The following is a 17,616-nucleotide window of genomic DNA, read 5'->3' as shown; positions in this document are numbered from 1 at the left end:
CCTCTTTTTTGTTTCTTTTTCATCCCTTTGGATTAAGATATTATTTTAACACTTAAATTAATTCTCCTACTAAATTGTCATATATTCTTTTTCAAACTATTGTTTTGGTGTTGGGTGCCTGGGTGACTCAGTCAGTTAAGTGTCTGCCTTTGGCTAGGGTCATGTCACAGGGTCCTGGGATTAAGCCCCACATTGGGCTCCCTGCTCAGTGGGGAGTCTGCTTCTCCCTCTCATCCCAGCTTGTGCTGTCACTACCTCTGTCTTCGTCTCTCAAATAAATAGATAAAATCTTTAAAAATAAATAAGTTAACTATTGTTTTAGTGTTTCCTCTAAAGGTAACAACAAACATATTAACCTACTAAATCTTTTATAAATTAGTACTTTTACCATGTCTCAGATGATGGAAGGATCTTACAGTATTTTAAGTGCATTTGCTGCTACTTCCTCTATTTGCCATTGTTGTTTTGTATTTAAATTCCGCATAGATTTGAAACCTCATAAGACATTGTCAGCATTTTGTATAATCAGTATCATTTAGATATACCCACATATTTATTCTTCTTTTCATTAATTTCTGCATTTCTGTGTTTTTGTCTAGTATTATTTTCATTTTGCCTGAACAACTCCTTGTAGTATACGTCTTAGTAGAGGACCATCATCAGAGAAGTCACTCATTACGTGCCTCCCTGATATGCCTTCCAGCATTATCAAAATCATCATGATATTTTTTAAAGTATCATCAAAAGAAACTCCGACTTTAGATTTTTTCCTTAATTTTACATCTGTTAATGAGATCAAGTGATTGATGCTGAGTTATGAACCAATAACACCATCTTTATTTTTTTTCTCAGCCAAGGAATATATGAATTGTTTTTTTAAATATCAGGAAGAGTTCAATGGAAAGAGTCAGTAGAATTTTGTCATTAGCTCCAAAGGAAGAGACCATAGAGATATACACATTTAGTGCTTGCTTGAAATAGAATCTCACACTAAAATTATGTCCTTCTTTATTTCAGCCCATTAAAGATGTCCCTTTGTTGTGGGTCTTGCATGGTTAGTGATGGGGCAGGGGGGTATACTGTGATAATAATCTTTATTTTTTTGTCTTTTTTTTTTTGCCTGCAGTTTGAACATCACATGCCTATGTATGGATGCAGAAGGTTTGGAACATTTTATGTGTGTGTATTTGTTTGTAGCAATTTTGAGGTGTCTTTGTGGAAGAGTGCTCATTATATTTGGGGGATTAAGTGCTTTAGATGAAAATCCTTTACTTCTGCTCTTTTACACACACACAAAAACAATACATATCTTTTTTTAACTATTTATGTATTTAGGATATTTTTATGAACGATTACACAAAGACCCTCTTTAAAAATTCTCATATTATTTTATTTTGTGGGTATTGCTGAGAGCTCTCAATGTCCACAAGAGTTGTCATTCACTGTGTATCTGCTACACACCCGCCTCGGTGTTAATAGGTTAAATCTTGAGGTTACCATATGGGGTAGTTATCGTCTCATTTTTTTAAGTAAAATTGAGGCATGCTTAGGTTTGGTATTTGCCAGGAAGGGGTGTAACAAGATTTGAATCTATAGTCCATGTCACTGCAGAGTTCCTGCTGTCCATCAGGTAAGTTAGAAATAAATGTCTATTGATTTGAATAAGTATTGTGTATTGTTGTGGATGGTAGAATCTTGTTCAGTTTCCTTTTGGGAAAAAAATACTGCTAACTCAGAGATTACTTGGAAAACATCAACAAAAGATCCCATGTTGTTTGTGGAATAAAGCTATGAGAGCTGAATTCTAGAACTGGTTGTCTTTTATTAATTTATTTTTTCCGATGTCTCTCACAGTAGAAGAGGAAATTGCCTCACATCTGTTAATTGGGATTTTTAGATGGAAAACCTAGGGCTTGTAAAACAGCTCATTCTGCTTGGTGCAAAATAAAGATTATATTTTGTGAATAGTTTTGTTATACTTGCTGTGAGATTTTCAATATTAATAGCATGACATTGTCAGTATTATGATTGGAATAATACATTTTTATAGTAAAAACAGGTTTCTGTTACAAAACAATTAAAACTTGGAGGAGGATATGTTGAGTCTTATATAGCCGATTGTTTTGTTTTGAGTCAAGTCAGAGATAGAACTTACAAAAATCTTTTTTTCATTAAATTTGGTCCTAGAATATTTATGTGTGGGTTGATACAACTGAACACCAAAAGGAAGTGATTTTTTAAGCTGTTCTGCCATCTGATGTATATTTACAATGTGTCTCTAAAGTCGGTGACTTTTCACTACAGAAAGTCATGAGATTTGTGTTCATGTGTGATACATTTCGTTTGAGACTTGGCAGCAGAGAGTCTCTGTACTTTGCATGTGGTACCACAGTGGCTTGATGGGAGTTAGAGTAGAACAGGGCTTCATTAAACTCAATCGAGGTAAGAGCGGCAGAATGTGGACATATGTTTGAATTACTGACATCATTATGACAATGTCAGCATGTCCTAAACCAAACTGAAAGAGACCTGTGAGAGATGAGAACCATGATGGTTATTTTTATGTGCCAGCTCGATGGACCACGGGGTCCGAATGTGTAGTTGACAGTTACTCTGTGTTATCTGTCAGGGTGTCTCTGAACGAGATGAATGCTTGAGTATTTTACTCAGTAGGCTGAGTGCAGCAGATTGCCCTCCCTAATGTGGGTGAACCTTGTCTAAGCAGTTGAAGGCCTGAACTGGATTCAGAGCCTGCCCCTTCCCCAGAAAGAGGGAACTCCTGTCTGCCCTCAAGGTGGACATTGGTTATACTCCTGTCGTCAGACCCAAGCTGAAACACCAGCTCTCTGGGTCTCAAGGTTGTTGGCTGTCCTGGTTCTGAGGCTTCCTCTCAGACTAGATTGCATTGTTGGCTCTCCCAGTGCCTCGCTTACCAACCACAGATCATGGGATTTGCTTCCATAATCATGTTGAGCCAGTTCCTTATCATAAATCTCTACTTCTCTCCCCCCTTTGCCTTTCTACAGATATATAGAGATACAGATGGATAGATCTAGAAACATATTGCCCTTCTATCATTTGTTTCTCTGCAGAACCCTAATAACTGTGTTAAAAAAAAAAAAAAAGAAGAAGAAGAAGAAGAAAGAAACCAGTTGAGGGCAATTTCTGTGGAGTGTAACCAGATATCTGAAGAGCTCTTGGAAAGAAAAAACAAGACAAAAACCCCAAAACTAGGCTTTTGCCATATTGCCATTACCCTCATAGGCCAGCATTATCAATATAATTCTGGATTTAACTTCTTGTTTAAGAATGGAGTCTTTAGGGGCACCTGGGTGGCTCAGTGGGTTAAACTGCTGCCTTCAGCTCAGGTCATGATCTCAGGGTCCTGGGATCGAGTCCCGCATCAGGCTCTCTGCTCATCAGGGAGCCTGCTTCCCTCTCTCTCTCTCTGCCTGCCTCTCCATCTACTTGTAATTTCTCTCTGTCAAATAAATAAATAAAATCTTTAAAAAAAAAAAGAATGGAGTCTTTAATTTTCAAGTGTTTTAATAACCACTTATTTATATATATTTGATTTAGTTAAGTACATTTTTGGCATGTGTATGTGTCTGTATATATATGATTTTTTAAAAATCAGTGCATGGATTATTCCCTGACATGAAGTATTTCTCCAGATACTTTTGTTCCCTTCTCCCATATAATCCTTTAGAGAAGTCACAACAAAAGAGTGCTATCAATAAAAAAGCAATCGGTATTTTAAGCCATATCATATAAAAGTATCTTCTTCGACCTGAAGCATCTACCCCTGCCTTCCTAAGGTCTCAGGAGTATGACCTCCTGTTGCCCCTGTGGCTAAGTCGCCCTGTGTGCCACAGGCCCAGCTCCCACTGACACATGACTGAACGCCGAGTTTCCTTCTCCCTCCGTTTCCTGACCTGCTCTCTGTAATCACCAGAGAATTACACCAGGTAGAGAAACTTAAGTTCTTTCTGAAGACAGTGGCTGCATCAGGTGTATTTGTTTACTTATTTAATTTTTTTTCCATATTTAAAAAAATATTTTATTCATTTATTTATTTGACAGAGAGAGAGAGACAGGGAGAGAGGGAACATAAGCAGGGGGAGTGGGAGGGGGAGAAGCAGGCTTCCTGCCAAGCAGGGAACATGATGCGGAGCTTGATTCCAGGATATGGGAATCATGACCTGAGCTGGAGGCAGACACTAAACAGCTGAGCTACTCAGGCACCTCCCATTTTACCACTTTTTTTTAAATGTGCATCAAGTGTATTTAATTGACTACAATTACTGTTGTTTTAACCCGAGATAGAAGGTTATAAATTCCAGACGTCCACTGGTACTGCCAGGTACCCTATACAAAGGCAGGAGAGATGAAGATCCGCAGGACAGTCAAGTCAGGGTGACCGGTTGTGCTGTGGTTATGGGAGTCCTTACACCTCCAGGACCAAAGAAAACCAATGTTCTGTCTTGCTCACACCACCCAGGTATCATCAGCTGGTTAGAGGGCCTCCTCCCTGTTTTCTTCATTCTGAGGAGAAGGCAGATGAAATGCTCCAGGTGCCCAGACAGAGAAAAAGGGAACCTGTGTCCTGGCTCCTCAAACCTGCCCCAGAAGAGGTGGTAGCCCTTTCCACTCCCGCTCTATTGGCCACAGAAAATCATGTGGCCGCTTAAGTTAAATCAGGACAATATTTGTTCACAAGTATTTTCCAATGACTATTGAAGTTATGTATATATTATTTCCCTTTCTAGATGTCTTTTCTGAGTATTAGTGACTTTGGGTAGTAATTTATACTCTGTAATTTCGTGGCAATGATCAGTGCCGTGCACATGGTCATAGCCTTGCTGGAGGAGAATCCGGAGTCTCTGCCAGTTACTACGAACATCTATTTTAGGCACCAAAATCTTCACTAAAGTTCCCCTTGGAGTTATTCTGGTTTTGGTGCTGATTTTTAAAACGTGTGAAGGGCTTGTCTGATGTGGGATTTTAATGATAAGGATGTATTAGTTGTGGAACACAAAGTCTCTGGTGCTCGCTTCGGCAGCACATATACACAAAGTCTCTGAAGAGACTGGTAAGCAATTTGCTGAACCAGTCATAATTGTGGAAGACGCATAGAGCTAAATCGGGTGACAGTCTTCTCCTGCTTCGTTTCACACCCCAGAGCCAACCTTGGTGAGGAACAGCTAATGCCCCTCAATCTCATCATTCTCCGGTTTTCTGTTCAGGCTGTTGCTGCCTCACGCAGCATTGCCTTGACATTCCGCATTGCTGCCAATGTTCATGCCACACCCCGCATCCCCAGCAGCAGACTCCCCTGCACACTTAGCAGCACTGGTCTGTGACTTGCAGGTCACCTTCTTTTCGCCCCATGCATTCTGAGAAGCCCCTGCTGCTGCCTTCTCAACATTTCCTATACTCGCCTGTCACCTTAATTCCTTCCACCAGAGGAAGGAAATTCATTCCTCTGCATTTCTTGACTTTTTTTTTTTTTTTTTTTTTTTTTTTTTTTTTTTTTTTTTTTTTTTTTTTTTACTGAAAGAGCAGCTTTCATATCATGAACATGATTTAAAAAAAATACTTCCCTTCCTTTGCTTGAACATCCTAGACTCTGGGACAATGGCCTGACTGCCATATGAAGTACCTTGCCTGAACGCAAACATTTTGGGTCTTCTTCTTCTTCTTTTTTTTTTTAACAGTTCACTGACTGTTGTGGGGAAGCCCCATTTGTTCCCAAGGTAATGCTATCAATTTATTAAAAATGCTATTTAATCTAGTTCATTAATTTGCAGATAATATTGAGCACTAGAATTATCCATGATATTGAAGTCATTTTCCTTGGTTCCCAGTCCCGAGAATCTTTGGCATGTGTTTTTCCAGAATATCTTAATAAAGCTGTTTGAGGTATTCTCAAGGGAGCACAGTCTTCCAGTTCTGTCTGTTACCGTGGCTGGTAATCTAATCACCCCATGTCTCCTGTTGTGCTTAAAGAAATAAAGGCACAAGTAGCAAACTCCAGAACCCAACTTGTGCCCTTTGGAGGGGTGCCCTTTGCTGTGATGTAGCAGCAGTGAGGTCATGTGTGTGCTTCTTGACCTCGCTGACCCCCGTGTCTGCATCAGAGAAAGTAGGAATATTTTACAGCACCATTTAAATATTAAGTTAGCGAAAATATATGAATCTTTAGCACATTCCTTAGCACATATTAAATGTTTAGTCAACTTGATTGTTTTTATCATCTATGATTTTTCCCCCCTCTGTCCTCATCTTTCTAGGCTTCTTGGCCAAATCTTACACAAAAATAAATTTTAAAAATTTTAAGAGAAAACTTCCATAAATACATTTGTTTTGTTTTGAATCACACTGTAGGGCTCTTCCCTTGAGGCACCATCAGTGTCTCTATTAGCAGTTCTAAAATATGCTGCAGTTCTCCCCCAGACCCTCTTTGTTGACCTGTATACCCATGTCCCAGCAGCTCAGGCCTTCACCTTTGCTGGTGAAGAGACTTTGGAAGGATCTAGATGGTTACAATGATCACTGACTGATCCTGTCAGTCAGACCCCAGCCTTCTTGCTTCTGGGAGGACACAAGTCATGGCCAGAGCTAGGCTTGACATCCACCTGGGGTCAAAACTTCTCCTGAAACCATGTTTTTGCTATATTCCCTCTCCCACTTCCCCAGCCATCCTGTAGGTTTCTCCTGAAGACACCCCTTCAGTCAGGCTCTATTCTCAAGCTCTACTTCTGGGGAATGCAACCCAAGACAATGCCCATACTGTTTCCTTGGTAAGACAGGCTCAGGGGCAGGAGTGCCACCAAGGGAAAACCCCTGGCCCCTAGAACATGGCATCTGAGCAAGCAAGGGTCACCCAGCATATTAGCTGACACATTGCAAAAATTCAAACATACATGTCTAATGAATTTGAGAGAGTCCTTCTTTAAATGAAAATCAGAGCCCAACATTTCCCCGGTCCTCACTATGCTAAACACAGTGAGGCTAAAACTTACCCTTTGTGAGTGAAAGACATGAGTGCAGTGGGCCCTCCACTGTCCCTGAAGTGAGTCCGGGAGAGTACACCCTCCCAAACAAGTGACTGCTTACCTCCCAGGTAGACAGTTTGACCTCATGGCTGCTGGTTTTTCATAAGAGTCTTCCCGGTCTTGTGCATACATTTGAGCCAAGGCCCCCTTTGTTCATGTCCTGCTACTGTCTTGAGAGATAAATCTTTGCAGCAGAGCAGGTCCCACACCAGGTTCTTGAGTTTGCTGCACCTACCCTGTGCTGTGGCTTTGGCTCTTTGTACTTTCCTCCCAGTTTAAAAAAAGTAATAATGATAAAGCTAATATATGGTGAACATTCACCAGGGCCTTGCATATCTTATCTAATTTAAAACTTACAATAATGATAGGAAGTTATGACTTTGGAAATCTGTATTTTTCTTTGTTGTGTGAGTTGACAGATATCAACAGTGAGATGAATAGACCAGATGCACGTGGCCATAGCAGCCTTGATTTTCCACTGGCAAAAATGACAAGAATCAGACTGGCTCTCATACATGATGTTAATTTGGGAAACAGTGACTTCATACCCCTGTACCATCCATAGGTGGAACACGGGCTGTCATTTTGGTATGTGGGGCATCACCACCACACTATTGAGTGGTTGCCTGATTCCAAGTAATGAAATTTACTTTTCAGTAGTTCCCTGAAGAATCTTTTAACTTCTGGGCTGTTACAAATTAAAATGGAGGATACAGTAAGTTTATTTTCTAGAAGCTTACATATTATATATCAGGATTGGGTTGTGATTTCTGGAAAAACAACAATATTGCTCTTAGAAGTTTTGCTGTGGTTAAGGAAGACACATATGTGATATTTTCTTACATAGGAAGGATCTAAATGTCTTACACTCTAGACAGTTCCTTTGACCTAGAGATAAAGAAATTGAGGGGCACCTGGATGGCTCAGTTGATGAAGCGTCTGACTTTGGCTCAGGTCATGATCTCAGAGTCCTAGGATTGAGTCCTGCATCAGGTTCCCTGCTCAGTGGGGAGTCTGCTTTTCCCTCTCCCTATGCTCCTCTCCACCACTCATGCTCTCTCATAAAATGAATATAAATTTTATGCTCTCTCATAAAATGAATAAAATCTTTTAAAAAATAGAAAAAGAAAATATATAAAGATACAGAGAATTTCAGTGAGTTCTCTTAACTAGGATCAGAAGTATGAGAGAATTTGAGAACATGATATTTGAGTCACCAAGTATTTACTTGAAAACTGATAGGATAGCTGCAGTACTGAATTTTTGTTTTGGGTTTTGTTTGTTTGTTTGTTTGTTTTTAGAGAAAGAGTTCATGTGTGAGTGGGGGGAGGGACAGAGGGAGAAAGAGAATCTCAAGCAGACTCCACACCTTGAACAGAGCCTGACATGGGGCTCAATCTCATGACTCTGAGATCATGACCTGAATCAGATCATGATCCAGAGTTGGCCACTTAACTGACCGAGACACCCTGGTGCCCCCTGAATTTTGTTTTTTTTCAGACAGTGATTAAGAGTCTGGAATACATTCACCAAGAGTAGTCACATACAGTGATTAGTTTCTTGGCTTCTAACATATGCTTCCTTGTCGTTCAGTACAGTTGAAATATGAATCACATCAGGGAAGAACACTGCTAATCACTGCTCTGGTACAGCATAGACAAAAACCCCACACAGTTAAATAATTTGATTTTCATGAGTGCTGGAACATAGGAAGAAATAGGCTTAATCAGGATGATGGCAATCCTCATGCAAGTTCTGAGGAAGGGTATGGGAATTGGGAAAGGCCTTGGAGACAGAAAGCACACTCTGCTGGGTGAGCGGGGCTACCTGGCTGGCCCTGCTCTCCACAGTTATGATCAGAGTCGCAGGCTGAACAGAGAGGGACACGGAGTGAAGAGGAAATCAGGGAAGGTTTCTAGAACAAAGGAAGAGGATGGAAGAAGATATGTGTGCATCTGTGAAAAATTGCTGGAAACAGATGAGTTCTTCACAAAAGCCTCAAGAAAGGAGTGAAGTGTGTGCTACTAGAGAACTCCCTGCTGGGGCCAATGATCAGAAAGCTCAGGTGCTGATGTCTGGACTCCCTGTGGGACAGACAGACAGGAAGAGGCTGTGGCGGGCTACCAGCAGCTTGTGCACACAGGTTTCCCTCAATCAAGTGTGCCTCATTCAAGGATGGCCTATGTATGAGCTTGGAGGTTTAGGTTCTACTTTTAGGGTACAATGGATTGATTTCTTACTTTGCAAAGAAAGGATCTGACTAATAAAAACAGCTAGAAAGCCACTGATCTATGACCTGCTCAAGATCAAATCATCACTGGCCACAGAACTGGAAAAAAGAACCCAGATTTCTGACTCCAAGCTCAAAGTAAGTTTTACCTGGTTGTCTTACATTTCTTTTTATCAGAAATATTTTATTTTATAATAAATTGGAACACAGATTGACATTATGAAAACAAGGACTAAGTTTAGATTCAGAATGCAAGTTCATTTTTAACTTTCAGCATTTCCTCGCTGTGAGGCCTGGTGCAAGGGGGCTGTAATTGTATTTTCTCCACCTGCAATGGGTGTGTCTGTTACAAATGCTGAGCTTGAACATTTAGTCTGAGAGACAGATGAAGGATGTATCTGTAATGCTTAGCACAGTGCTTGTGCACTGTAGGTCTACAGTAAGCATAGTTGTTACAACGTTCTGCCCTTCCTGTGGTCCCTGGCTTAGAATCTGATTACCTCCATCACTGGTTTCATGCCTTATGCATTTGCAGTGTGCAGATTTGCATAGATGGAAAACTAATGCCTCTCAAGAAAGATAATCCCAACACTGAATTCCAGGTCCTGACTTTTGACTAGGACCATAGACAATAGCTCTCCTTTAGGATATAATTTTCCTGTAAAAATTTTCAAAGAGGAATTTTCTGACAGTCAGGCTTGAGATGAACTCGGGTATATTTCTATCAATAAACCTTCCGTCAACCAGCCAACTAAAAGAATGTATGAACAAAGGAACATAAAGTGCAATTTAAGAAATTTTGTAAATATTTTCAGTGATTTCTTTGCATGGATAGAATATTAGAGAGCAAAGAATCTCTAAGAAACAGAGCAAGAAAATTGAATTGAATGTTTACAGTATTCTTGTTTACTACTAATGCTTTTATGCATTCATTCTATCCATTAATTTAATCCATCATTAATATAGTCAACCAATATTTATTTTTGCACTTATGTTTGTTGTTTATTTATTTATTTATTTTAAGAAAGAAAGAGAACAAGAGGGGAGGGGCAGAGGGAAAGGGAGAGAGAACTTCAAGCAGGCTCCACACCCAGTGGGCTGTGGAGCCTGACTCAGGGCTTGACCCTACAACCCCGAGATCATGACCTGAGCTGAAATCAACAGTCAGATGTCCAACTGACTGAGCCACCCAGGTGTCCCGCACTTGTGTTTTTAAAAAGGCAAATAAGGCCTGTGCTCCAGTAGAGTTTAAGTTCTAGGTCTAGTCTATAGAAATAAATGAATTTTAAAAAAGAAAATACTATTTACTTACAACATGGGCATTAAAAAGAGGTGAACTACCATATGGGGAAGAGTAGGTGCCGGTTGTGATTGGGTGGAATGGAAAGACGTGTTTGCAGAGCAGAGTTGTATTAATCAGTCTAGTTTAATCCCTATAGAAAATAACCTCAAATATCAACAAAGACTCACTTCTTGCTCCTACCACAGTCCAGTGTAAGTTGGAGATAGCTCTATCGTCTGACTCCAAAGCCAATGCTACATCTATTATGTTTATAATATAATAATATTCCACTCTAGATGCCAAGTCCATCAGTTCGGGTTCACACAAAAAGAGCTACTGTGGATATAATGGAATAGGAACTTATTAGAGGAATAAGAAGTCACATGTCTGTGGGATAAACTATGGAAATAAAGATTCAGACTGGTAAGCAGGAGGTTGAGACAATTGTTAACCAGACTCCCTAACACCAGGTATGTCCAGCTCTCTGGGCACCTGTGGAAGAGGGCTGCCTTGTGCTCATGTTGCTCTGCACTCAGTTTTGGCATCAGGACCAGCAGATAGGAAGAAATCTGGAAGCCAAGGGGAGAAGAACATGTAGCTGCTACTGGCTGGGCAATTCTGGATCTTACGTAATGACGTTCAAGGCCTAGTGGCTACTGCTTGAATTCTCTATTCCAAATTTTGAGCAAGTGTTTCTTTTTGCTAAATCAAACCTGATAGTATACAGGGAAGGGGATTTGGGGAACAGTTCCCTCTTATCCAGATTGACACAGTACAAAACTACCATAATGAGGGTCAGTTCTAATATACTGATAAACTGAAAGGGCTCCAGAGCATGTGGATTGGGATGAGACAGAATCATAGAATAATGTCCTTTAAGAAAATATTGAAAGGATGGCAGAAACTAACACAGGCTTTTTTTTTTTTTTTTAATTTCTCAGTGTTCCAAGATTCATTGTTTATGCATTATACCCAGTGCTCCATGCAGTACATGCCCTCAATACCGACCACCAGGCTCACCCAACCCCCATTCCCTCCCCTCCAAAACCCTCAGTTTGTTTCTCAGAGACCACAGTGTCTCATGGTTCATCTCCTCCTCTGATTTCCCCCAACTCACTTTTCCTTTCCTTCTCCTAATGTCCTCCACGTTATTCCTTATACTCCACAAGTAAGTGAAACCATTTGATAATTGGCTCTCTCTGCTTGACTTATTTCACTCAGCATAATCTCCTCCAGTCCTGTCCGTATTGATACAAAAGTTGGGTATTCATCCTTTCTGATGGAGGCATAATACTCCATTATATATGTGGACCATATCTTCTTTATCCATTCGTCTGTTGAAGGGCATCTTGGTCTTTCCACATTTTGGCTATTGTGGACACAGCTGCTATGAACACTGGGGTACAGATGGTCCTTCTTTTCACTACATCTATATTGTTGGGGAAAATACTCAGTAGTGCAATTGCATGGTCATAGGGTAGCTCTATTTTTAATTTCTTTGTTTTTAAAGATTTTATTTATTTGAAGACAGAGATCACATGTAGGCAGAAAGGCAGGCATAGGGGTGGGGGAAGCAGGCTCCCTACTGAGCAGAGAGCCTGATTCAGGGCCCAATCCCAGGACCCTGAGATCATGGCCTGAGCTGAAAGCAGAGGCTTAACCCACTGAGCCACCCAGGCGCCCCTCTGTTTTTAATTTCTTAAGGAATCTCTACACTGTTTTCCAAAGTGACTATAGAAACTTGTATTCCCACCAACAGTGTAAGAGGGTTCTCCTTTCTCCACATCCTCTCCAACACTTGTTGTTTACTGTCTTGTTAATTTTGGCCATTATAACTGGTGTAAGGTGGTATCTCAATGTGGTTTTGATTTGAATCTCCCTGATGGCTAATGATGATGAACATTTTTTCATATATCTGTTAGTCATTTGTATGTCTTCTTTGGAAAAGTTTCTGTTCATATATTTTGCCCATTTTTTGATGTGATTATCTGTTTTTTGAGTGTTGAGTTCGAGGCATTCTTTATAGATCTGGGATATCAGCTCTTTGTCTGTAGTGTCATTTTCAACTACCTTCTCCCATTCCATGGGTTGCCTCTTTGTTTTTTTGACCATTTCCTTTGCTGTGCAAAGGATGATGAAGTCCCAAAAGTTCATTTTCACTTTTGTTTCCTTTGCCTTTGGAGACATGTCTTAAAAGAAGTTGCTGTGGCTGATGTTGAAGAGGTTACTACCTATGGTCTCCTCTAGGGTTTTGATAGATTCCTGCCTCATGTTGAGGTCTTTTATCCATTTCAAGTTTACGTTATAACACAAGCTTTAGAAGACCTGAAGATTTTAAGAGAAACGTTTTCTACTCTTACATTTTCAAATTGTACAAAAATCTGTGAGTATGTGTGAAATTCCTGCAGAATGGCAGGTGGGCTTAGAAGCAAATCACACAGAAGGAATTTCTGAAGTCTTAGTCTCATTACATTACATCTGATTACATTACATTACATTATATCTGATGTGGAAACACAGTGCAAAGTAAACACAACTGTACTGTTGGGAGATTCTTACATTTTACCTTGAATTTACTTGAATTCTATTGTTTTGACTCTACGTAGACTGTCCTTAGTTGGAGATGCATATTTTAGCTCAAGGGAAACCATGACAAATAATAATATGAGGAAGGTACAGCTAAAAAACAATGGGTGAGTCAACAGGATATAAAATATATTTAATTAACACAAAATAAGGCAGAAAAGCTAAAATAAAATAATGAAAAAAATCCCTAAGAGATAAGCAGGTAATAAAAAATGTCTAATCTAAATAAAAATTACTGATATTTACATTAAAAATAAACAACTAAATATCATAATAAAAACATCCTAGGAACCTGGTTTTTAGAGTAAAACTATGATTTCTTTTATTTTTTTAGAAGTAATTTATTGAAGTGTTTTGTCCATTTGTTGCTGGCTTGTCTTTTTATTATTGATTTCTAGATGTTCTTAAAATAATGTGGACACAATTCTTTGGTCAAATGTATGTATTGTACATGTTTTCCCCATTTTTGCTTGTCTTTCCATTTTTTTTAATTTTTATTTTTTATAAACATATAATATATTTTTATCCCCAGGGGTACAGGTCTGTGAATCGCCAGGTTTACACACTTCACAGCACTCACCATAGCACATGCCCTCCCCAATGTCCATAACCCCACCCCCCTTCTCCCAATCCCTCTCCCTCCAACAACCCTCAGTTTGTTTGTGAGATTAAGAGTCACTTATGGTTTGCCTCCCTCCCAATTCCATCTTGTTTCATTTATTCTTCTCCTACCCCCTTAACCCGCCATGTTGCATCTCCACTTCCTCATATCAGGGAGATCATATGATAGTTGTCTTTCTCCGATTGACTTATTTTGCTAAGCATGATACCCTCTAGTTCCATCCACGTCATCGCAAATGGCAAGATTTCATTTCTTTTGATGGCTGCATAGTATTCCACTGTGCATATATACCACCTCTTCTTTATCCATTCATCTGTTGATGGACATCTAGGTTCTTTCCATAGTTTGGCTATTGTAGACAATGCTGCTATAAACATTCGGGTGCACATGCCCCTTCGGATCACTACGTTTGTATCTTTAGGGTAAATACCCAGTAGTGCAATTGCTGGATCATAGGGTAGTTCTATTTTCAACATTTTGAGGAACCTCCATGCTGTTTTCCAGAGTGGTTGCACCGCTTTGCATTCCCACCAAGAGTGTAGGAGGGTTCCCCTTTCTCTGCATCCTCGCCAGCATCTGTCGTTTCCTGACTTGTTGATTTTAGCCATTCTGACTGGTGTGAGGTGATATTTCATTGTGGTTTTGATTTGTATTTCCCTGATGTCGAGTGGAGCACTTTTTCATGTGTCTCTTGGCCATCTGGATGTCTTCTTTTTTTTTTTTTTTTTTAAAAGATTTTATTTATTTATTTGAGAGAGAGACAGTGAGAAAGAGCATGGGCGAGGAGAAGGTCAGAGGGAGAAGCAGACTCCCCATGGAGCTGGGAGCCCGATGCGGGACTCGATCCCGGGACTCCAGGATCATGACCTGAGCCGAAGGCAGTCGTCCTTTGCAGATATGTCTGTTCATGTCTTCTGCCCATTTCTTGATTGGATTATTTGTTCTTTGGGTGTTGAGTTTTCTAAGTTCTTTATAAATTTTGGACACTAGTCCTTTATCTGATATGTCGTTTGCAAATATCTTCTCCCATTCTGTCAGTTGTTTTTTGGTTTTGTTAACTGTTTCCTTCACTGTGCAAAAGCTTCTGATCTTGATGAAATCCCAATCGTTCATTTTTGCCCTTGCTTTCCTTGCCTTTGGCGAGGTTTCTAGGAAGATGTTGCTGTGGCAGAGCTCAAAGAGGTTGCTGCCTGTGTTCTCCTCAAGGATTTTGATGGATTCCTTTCTCACATTGAGGTCCTTAATCCATTTTGAGTCTATTTTTGTGTGTGGTGTAAGGAAATGGTCCAATTTCATTTTTCTGCATGTGGCTGTCCAGTTTTCCCAACACCATTTATTGAAGAGGCTGTACTTTTTCCATTGGACATTCTTTCCTGCTTTGTCGAAGATTAGTTGACCATAGAGTTGAGGGTCTATTTCTGGGCTCTCTATTCTGTTCCATTGATCTATGTGTCTGTTTTTGTGCCAGTACCATGCTGTCTTGATGATGACAGCTTTGTAATAGAGCTTGAAGTCCGGAATTTTGATGCCACCAACTTTGGCTTTCTTTTTCAAAATTTCATTGGCTATTCGAGGTCTTATCTGGTTCCATATAAACTTTAGGATTATTTGTTCCATTTCATTGAAGAAAATGGATGATACTTTGATAGGAATTGCATTAAATGTGTAGATTGCTTTAGGTAGCATAGACATTTTCACAATATTTATTCTTCCAATCCAGGAGCATGGAACATTTTTCCATTTTTTGTGTGTGTCTTCCTCAATTTCTTTCATGAGTACTTCATAGTTTTCTGAGAACAGATTGTTAGCCTCTTTGGTTAGGTTTATTCCTGGGTATCTTGTAGTTTTGGGTGCAATTGTAAATGGGATTGACTCCTTAATTTCTCTTTCTTCTGTCTTGTTGTTGGTGTAGAGAAATGCAACTGATTTCTGTGCATTGATTTTATATCCTGACACTTTACTGAATTCCTGTACAAGTTCTAGCAGTTTTGGAGTGGAGTCTTTTGGGTTTTCCACATAGAGTATCATATCATCTGCGAAGACTGATAGTTTGACTTCTTCTTTGCCGATTTGGATGCCTTTAATTTCCTTTTGTTGTCTGATTGCTGAGGCTAGGACTTCTAGTACTATGTTGAATATCAGTGGTGATAATGGACATCCCTGCCATGTTTCTGACCTTAGCAGAAAAGCTTTCAGTTTTTCTCCATTGAGAATGATATTTGCAGTGGGTTTTTCATAGATGGCTTTGATGATATTGAGGTATGTGCCCTCTATCCCTGCACTTTGAAGAGTTTTGATCAGGAAGGGATGCTGTACTTTGTCAAATGCTTTTTCAGCATCTATTGAGAGTATCATATGGTTCTTGTTCTTTCTTTTATTGATGTGTTGTATCACATGATTGATTTGCGGATGTTGAACCAACCTTGCAAATCAAGGTTGGAATAAATCCCATTTTGTCGTGGTGAATAATCCTTTTAATGTACTGTTTAATGTACTGTTGAATCCTATTTGCTAGTATTTTAGTGAGAATTTTTGCATCTGCGTTCATCAAGGATATTGGTATGTAGTTCTCTTTTTTGATGGGATCCTTGTCTGGTTTTGGGATCAAGGTGATGTTGGCCTCATAAAATGAGTTTGGAAGTTTTCCTTCCATTTCTATTTTTTGGAACAGTTTCAGGAGAATAGGAATTAGTTCTTCTTGAAATGTTTGGTAGAATTCCCCCGGGAAGCCGTCTGGCCCTGGGCCTTTGTTTGTTTGGAGATTTTTGATGACTGTTTCAATCTCTCTACTGGTTATGGGTCTGTTCAGGCTTTCTATTTCTTCCTGGTTCAGTTGTAGTAGTTTATATGTCTCTAGAAATGCATCCATTTCTTCCAGATTGTCAAATTTGTTGGCATAGAGTTGTTCATAGTATGTTCTTATAATTGTTTGTATTTCTTTGGGGTTAGTTGTGATCTCTCCTCTTTCATTCATGATTTTATTGATTTGGGTCCTTTCTCTTTTCTTTTTGATAAGTCTGGCCAGGGGTTTATCAATCTTATTAATTCTTTCAAAGAGCCAGTTCCTAGTTTCGTTGATTTGTTCTATTGTTTTTTTGGTTTCTATTTCATTGATTTCTGCTCTGATCTTTATTATTTCTCTTCTCCTTCTGGGTTTAGGGTTTCTTTCTTGTTTTTTCTTCAGCTCCTTTAGATGTAGGGTTAGGTTGTGTACCTGAGACCTTTCTTGTTTCTTGAGAAAGGCTTGAACCACTATATATTTTCCTCTCAGGACTGCCTTTGTTGTCCCACAGATTTTGAACCGTTGTGTTTTCATTATCATTTGTTTCCATGAATTTTTTTCAATTCTTCTTTAATTTCCTGGTTGACCCATTCATTCTTTAGAAGGACGCTGTTTAGTCTTCATGTATTCGGGTTCTTTCCAAATTTCCTCTTGTGATTGAGTTCTAGCTTCAGAGCATTGTGGTCTGAAAATATGCAGGGAATGATCCCAATCTTTTGATACCAGTTGAGACCTGATTTAGTACCCAGGATGTGATCTATTCTGGAGAATGTTCCATGTGCACTAGAGAAGAATGTGTATTCTGTTGCTTTGGGATGAAATATTCTGAATATATCTGTGATGTCCATCTGGTCCAGTGTGTCGTTTAAAGCCTTTATTTCCTTGTTGATCTTTTGCTTGGATGATCTGTCCATTTCAGTGAGGGGAGTGTTAAAGTCCCCTACTATTATTGTATTATTGTTGATGTGTTTCTTTGATTTTGTTATTAATTGGTTTATATAGTTGGCTGCTCCCACGTTGGGGGCATAGATATTTAAAATTGTTAGATCTTCTTGT

This window comes from Neovison vison, chromosome 2 (genome assembly GCF_020171115.1).
Source record: "Neovison vison isolate M4711 chromosome 2, ASM_NN_V1, whole genome shotgun sequence".
Classification (NCBI taxonomy): domain Eukaryota; kingdom Metazoa; phylum Chordata; class Mammalia; order Carnivora; family Mustelidae; genus Neogale; species Neogale vison.
This window is presented reverse-complemented; position numbering follows the sequence as displayed.